Raw genomic sequence first — 7489 nt, 5'->3', positions numbered from 1 at the left:
GTGGGCGAAACCCGAGCTCACCCGCGCATCGCCGCCGCGTTGGAGCTCGCCGGAGCCCCTCTCCGGTGCCCTGCCGACGTGGCCGGCCGGGCCCCACCCCTGGGTCACTGCCAGTGGCCCCCACGGGCCCAAGTTGACTGGGTTGACCCAGTCAACTGCTGACTGGGCAGGCCCAGTCACTGACATGCGGGCCCCGCCGCAGAAATTAAAAAAATAAAAGAAAAGGAAAATGTTTTATAAATAAAAATAATTAGTTTAATTAATCTCTCACTGACAGGTGGGCCCAGTAGTTAATTAACTAAAAAACTAATTAGTTAATCCTCTGTTAACCCACTGTCTATGACAGGTGGGCCCCCCTTGTCAGTTTGACCAGTCAACCCGGACTGTTAACCGCTGACGTCACTCCTACGTCATGCTGACGTCATATCCCTTTTTCTGTTAATTAAATAATTCCAGAAATTCAAATAAACTTTGAAAATTCATATCTTTTAAACCGTAACTCGGATGAAAATGGTTTCTATATGAAAGTTGCTCAGAACGACGAGACGAATCCGAATACGCAGTCCGTTCGTCCACCACACCTCCCTAACCTATCGAACTAGCAAATTTCCCCCTCCGATCCGTCTGTCCGAAAACGCGGAACATCGGGCATACCTCCCGGATGTCCCCCCCCTTCACCGGTACCACCTACTGTCGCGTTAGGGCACCTCTAGCACCGCTCATTGTCATGTCACGCATCGTCATGCTTATGTTTGCATTGTATTTACTGTTTCTTCCCCCTCTTCTCTCCGGTAGACTACGAGACCGACACTGCTGCTACCCAGTTTGACTACGGAGTCGACGACCCCTCCTACTTGACAGAGCAATCAGGCAAGCCCCCCCCCCTTGATCACCAGATATCGCCTACTCTCCTCTATACTGCTTGCATTAGAGTAGTGTAGCATGTTACTGCTTTTCGATATCCTATTCTGATGCATAGCCTATCCTTGCTACTACTGTTGATACCTTTACCTGCAATCCTACATGCTTGGTATAGGATGCTAGATTTCCATCAGTGGCCCTACATTCTTGTCCGTCTGCTGTGCTATACTATCGGGCCGTGATCACCTGGGCGGTGATCACGGGCATATACTTATATACCATATACATGACACATGTGATGACTAAAGTCGGGTCGGCTCGTAGGAGTACCCGCAAGTGGATCTTTGTGGCGGAGCGACAGGGCGGGTTGAGACCGCCTAGGTAAGAGGTGGGCCTGGCCCTGGTCGGCGTTCGCGGATACTTAACACGCTTAACGAGATCTTGGTATTTGATCTGAGTCTGGCCATTTGGTCTATACGCACTAGCCATCTACGCGGGAGTAGTTATGGGTATCCCGGCGTCGTGGTATCAGCCGAAGCTCTTTTGACGTCAGCGACTGAGTGGCGCGCGCCGTGTTGGACCGCTTTGACGTAACCGCCGTGATCATGTGGGTTGCTAGGTCTGCTCGCGGCCGCGTTCGCAACGTGCAGGTGTGCATAGGGCGATGGGCCCAGACCCCTGCGCGCTTAGGATTAGACCAGCGTGCTGACCGCTCTGTTGTGCTTAGGTGGGGCTGCGACGCGTTGATCTTACGAGGCCGGGCATGACCCAGAAAAGTGTGTCCGGCCAATTGGGATCGAGCGTGTTGGGTTATGTGGTGCACCCCTGCAGGGAAGTTTATCTATTCGAATAGCCGTGTCCCTCGGTAAAAGGACGACCCGGAGTTGTACTTTGAGCTTATGACAACTAGAACTGGATACTGAATAAAATACACCCTTCCAAGTGCCAGATACATCCCGGTGATCGCTCTCTAACAGGGCGACGAGGAGGGGATTGCCGGGTAGGATTATGCTATGCGATGCTACTTGGAGGACTTCAATCTACTCTCTTCTTTATGCTGCAAGATGGAGATGTCCAGAAGCGTAGTCTTCGACAGGACTAGCTATCCCCCTCTTATTCCGGCATTCTGCAGTTCAGTCCACTGATATGCCTCTTTACACATATACCCATGCATATGTAGTGTAGCTCCTTGCTTGCGAGTACTTTGGATGAGTACTCACGGTTGCTTTTCTCCCTCTTTTCCCCTTTCTATACCGGATTGTCGCAATCAGATGTCGGAGTTCAGGAGCCAGACGCCACCGTCGGCGACGACACCTACGGCACTGGAGGTGCCTACTACTACGTGCAGGCCGCTGACGACGACCAGGAGTAGTTAGGAGGTCCCAGGCAGGAGGCCTTGCCTTTTCGATCGTTGCTACCTTTGTGCTAGCCTTCTTAAGGCAAACTTGTTTAACTTATGTCTGTACTCAGATATTGTTGCTTCCGCTGACTCGTCTATGATCGAGCACTTGTATTCGAGCCCTCGAGGCCGCTGGCTTGTATTATAATGCTTGTATGACTTATTTATGTTTTAGAGTTGTGTTGTGATATCTTCCCGTGAGTCCCTGATCGTGATCGTACACATTTGCGTGCATGATTAGTGTACGGTCAAATCGGGGGCGTCACAAGTTGGTATCAGAGCCGACTGCCTGTAGGAACCCCCCTTCCACACTCCTTGGCCGAAGTCGAGTCTAGTCATTGCAAAACTTTTACTAACATGGCTGTGCGGCTTACGGGCCCACGTCACCATTGGGTGGTACTAGGATCTTTTACTCCTCGACCTTTACTCTGGGACTCTGAACTCTCTTCTACTCGGGTTAAACGAATTTACTAACTTTAACACTAGGATCCCGTGACCGCGTTCACCCCAAAGATGGATAAGCCTTAGTTGTTTCTTAGAATAGTATTTTGACCAATTCACACACTGTCATTTGACTCCTTTGAAACGTCTTTGCTTTCAGATGGAACCCACGAGGCAGGTTGTTCGCCACACGATGGCCATTGGTGCCTCGGGATCACCTGCGGTGCTAGCTGAGATGATGACCTATCTGGGTTATCGCTGGCACCCTGAGTACACCGTCTACGAGGAGTACCAGGACTTTAACCAGGAGCAGTACCGTGCCATCGTCCACCTCTACTCTCGGGAGTATGACTCCACTACTGTGCTGCACACCGCACATGGTGTTGGTGTGACCATCGATATGGCTGTCCACGATGCAGCCTATGCTGCTCTGACACGGCTTCGTGGAGAGTATCGGGAGTTGGACACCTCCCCTTTCAGGCACATTGCTATCGCCTCTGATGTTGGTGCGGAGGGATACTATACTGCTGCCTACTCCACTGTCACCCGGGAGCCCTTCTACCATCAGCACCTGGTTCTGCATGCTGATGGGCTGGATCGAGCTAACCGAGCTCTTTGCCACGAGATGTACACCACCCGTCAGCACCTTTACCGTGCTCTGACGCTGCTGCACCCCTTTGTCCGGTCTGGACAGGTACCGCGTGCTGCGATCTACCCAGCCAGGACCGTGATGCCCCACGGTGTCGGTTGGCCAGAAGTGGGAGGCTACTCTCCCGCACTTGGACCTTTTCTGCCACCTGAGCACCGGGCTCTACACTTGAGTATCCGCGGCCCCCAGTCTGCTGACGTCGAGGGCTATCCGTTGCCTCACTACCAGCTGTCGGGCTACGATTACCTCCACAGTACCTCTTGGGACTGATGTAGGCTTGTTTGTAGTGTTAAAGGCATTCGCCGCGAGCCTGTGTGCCGCCTATGATGTTTTAGTCTATGTACTGAACTCTATGTACTGAACTCTATGCATGGCCCCTTTTGTAAGTTATGCCGACTACTATGTAGTAGCTATCGTGCTCCATTCATTGTGCATGTTTCATCATGAATGATTCTTGTCATTGCAAATTTTCTCAATGCTGAACTACCCCTGTTATATATTAGCAGGATGGTTAGACCAGGTGGTCGTGGTCGTGGTGGCGATGCCCCACCACCACCTGAGTACATGGCTGGTATGATCCAACAGTTCGAACTGAACCGCCAATTCATGGAAAATATGATGGCTCAGTTTCCTCGCCCCAATATGAACCAGCAGCACCCCCAAGTGACTCTTCAAGATTTCATACGCCTCAACCCAACCATCTACCGCTGCTCAACTCAGCCTCTGGATGCTGATGACTGGCTCCGTGACATCACCTATGAGATGGAGTCTGCTGATGTAGCCCCTACCAGCTATGTCAATTTTGCTTCCTTCTTCTTGAAGGGACCCGCAGCTCAATGGTGGGACAGCCACAGGCGTACTCTGCCAGCTGGAACAATCATCACCTGGCCAGACTTCCAAGCTGCTTTCCGTGCCCGCTTCATTCCTCAGGGAGTCATGGACCGGAAGAAGCGTGAGTTCCGCAACCTCACCCAAGGCAACAAAACTGTCGAAGCTTATCAGCGGGAGTTTCTGGACTTGTCCCGCTATGCTGAAGAAGACATTGCAACTGATGCACGCAGACAGGAGAAGTTCCGTGATGGACTACAAGCTGACATCAAGCTCGCACTTCTAGTGCATGACTTCGCCGATTTCGCCACCTTGGTGAATAAGGCCATCAATGTCGAGACTGGTCTGCAGGAATACCAGAGCTCTCAGAGGCGCAACCGTGACACGGGCTCATCTTCGGGCTCGCCCTCACAGAAGCGTAAGATATGGATCCCGAACAGCATGTATCGTCCAAATGCACCTGCTCCCAGGAAATCTTATGCTGCACCGCGTCTGCCTCCTCCACCATCTAAGCAGTCAAAGCTACCAGCTCCCCCACCTGGGGCTCCTGTTCCCACTCCCGATAATGGTCTGTGCTTCAAGTGCGGTCAACCGGGTCACTTTGCCAGGAACTGCTATCAGAATCAGAATCAACTGGCCCTTCCAGCAGCTGGCCGTGGTAATAACCAGCCCCGCAACAACAATGCTAAGTCTCAAGGTCGTGCTCATGCCAACCACGTTGATCTCAGCGAAGCTCAAGACCAGCCTGCTACTGTGATGGGTACACTCCTCGTAAATTCAGTACCAGCATCCGTTTTATTTGATACAGGAGCATCCCACTCATTCATTTCAGCAGAATTTGCATTCCTGCATGGCATTCATTACGAAGAGATAAACACTCCGCTAGTGGTACACACCCCTGCGGGCCAATGTCAAACCTCTATGGTTAGTCGCGATGTTACTGTTGAAATTGAAGGACTGGAATTTCTTGTCTCTCCCATCGTACTGAAGTCCTGTAGCATTGATCTCATTCTGGGAATGAATTGGTTAACAGCGCATACTGCTTCAATCGTTTGCACCACTAAGACCGTTCATCTGCTACACCCTTCGGATGAGATAGTTACTTACCAAGCCCATCTGGTGCAAAATGCCGAGGCAAGGCTCTATGCATTGAATGCATTGAACGCTGCACCACTCGAGGGCATTGAAAACATTCCCGTCGTGCGTGAATTCCTCGACGTCTTTCCTGAAGAACTTCCGGGGATTCCCCCTGCTAGAGCTGTCGAATTCATCATCGACTTGAAACCAGGCACCACTCCTATAGCCAAGCGACCCTACAAAATGCCGCCGCATGAACTCCTTGAGCTTAAGGGGGAAATCGACAAGTCTCTTCGCAAAGGATTCATTCGCCCAAGTTGCTCTCCTTGGGGAGCACCTTCTCTCTTTGTCAAGAAGAAGGATGGGACAAACCGATTAGTTCAAGACTACCGTCCTATAAACCAAGCTACCATTCAGAATAAATACCCTCTTCCTCGGATCAATGATCTGTATGATCAACTGGCGGGTTCGTCAGTGTTCTCTAAGCTCGACTTGAGGTTGGGCTACCACCAGATCCGTGTTCGCGAAGAGGATATCCCAAAGACCGCCTTCGTGACTCGCTATGGTTCATACGAGTACACCGTCATGTCTTTCGGTTTAACCAATGCTCCAGCCACCTTCTCTCGTCTGATGAACTACATATTCATGGATTACCTCGACAAGTTCGTCGTGGTTTATCTGGATGATATCCTGATATTTTCCAAGAACGAAGAAGAACATGCTGAACATCTTCGTCTTGTGCTGGAAAAACTACGAGAACATCAACTATATGCCAAGTTCTCTAAATGTGAATTCTGGCTACCGGAAGTAACCTATCTGGGGCATGTCATCTCTAAGGATGGTATTGCCGTCAACCCCGAGCGAGTTCAGGCTATTCTTGATTGGACTCCTCCCAAGAACGTTAAGCAAGTCAGAAGTTTTCTCGGTCTCGCCAGCTATTGCCGTCGATTTGTCGAGAACTTCTCTAAGATCGCCAGGCCTCTGACTACCCTGTTGCATAAGGGTGTCAAGTTCCAATGGACAGACAAATGTCAGGAAAGTTTCCAGGCACTCAAAGACAAGTTGACTTCTGCCCCAGTTCTAGCTCCACCTGATACTAAGAAGGACTTCGTCATTTACTGCGACGCTTCCCGTCAAGGGTTAGGCTGTGTCCTAATGCAAGACCGCAAAGTGATTGCTTATTCCTCTCGACAATTGCGCCCTCACGAAGAGAACTACCCAGTTCACGACCTCGAACTTGCTGCAGTCATTCATGCGCTGAAGCAGTGGCGACATTACCTTCTCGGTAATCGTTGCGAGATCTTCACTGACCACCAAAGTCTGAAGTATCTGTTTACTCAGCCAGATCTGAACCTCCGCCAGCAGAGATGGATGGAGCTTGTTGCAGACTTTGACTTGGGTATTTCCTATACGCCAGGCAAGGCTAATGTAATGGCTGATGCCTTGAGCCGCAAGTCTTACTGCAACCACCTCCAGGTTCATAAAGTTCAGCCCTCGCTTGTTGAAGAATTCAGGAAGCTGAACCTCCATATTGTTCCTCCGGGTGCACTCGCTCCCCCTCCTAAGGAGTTCTGCAAGATGAACCTCCGTGTTGTTCCCCAGGGTTCCCTCAATACCCTGGTCGTCGAACCAGATCTCCTGGACTCCATCAAGAGAATACAGGGGTATGACTCTGAAGCCCACAAGATTAAGCGCTACCTCGCAGAAGGAAAGCCCTCATTCTTCACCATTTCTGAAGATGGCGCCCTATACTTCAAGGGCCGCCTAGTGGTGCCATGTGCAGAGAAAAACCTGGATATGACACAGGAAGTTATGAAAGAAGCTCATGATACGCCTCTGTGTATCCATCCTGGTAGTACAAAGATGTATCAAGATATCCGTCAGAGATTCTGGTGGACTAATATGAAGCAAGACATTGCTCGTTATGTTGCTGAGTGTGACGTTTGCCGTCGTATCAAAGCAGAACATCAAAGGCCTGCTGGAACTCTGCAACCTATCTCTATTCCTGAATGGAAATGGGACCATGTTGAGATGGACTTCGTCACTGGATTTCCCAAATCGCAGAAAGGTAATGATGCTATTCTTGTCGTCATTGACCGGCTTTCCAAAGTTGCACATTTCCTGGCAGTCAAAGAAACGATCACTGCTAGCCAGTTGGTAACGCTCTATATGTCCAGGATTGTTTCACTCCACGGTATTCCATTGGTTATCAGTTCAGACCGTGGCAGCTTATT

Source organism: Triticum aestivum, chromosome 6D (assembly GCF_018294505.1).
Source record: "Triticum aestivum cultivar Chinese Spring chromosome 6D, IWGSC CS RefSeq v2.1, whole genome shotgun sequence".
Taxonomy (NCBI): Eukaryota; Viridiplantae; Streptophyta; class Magnoliopsida; order Poales; family Poaceae; genus Triticum; species Triticum aestivum.
The sequence above is the reverse complement of the archived record's forward strand: the minus strand, read 5'-3'. Positions refer to the sequence as shown.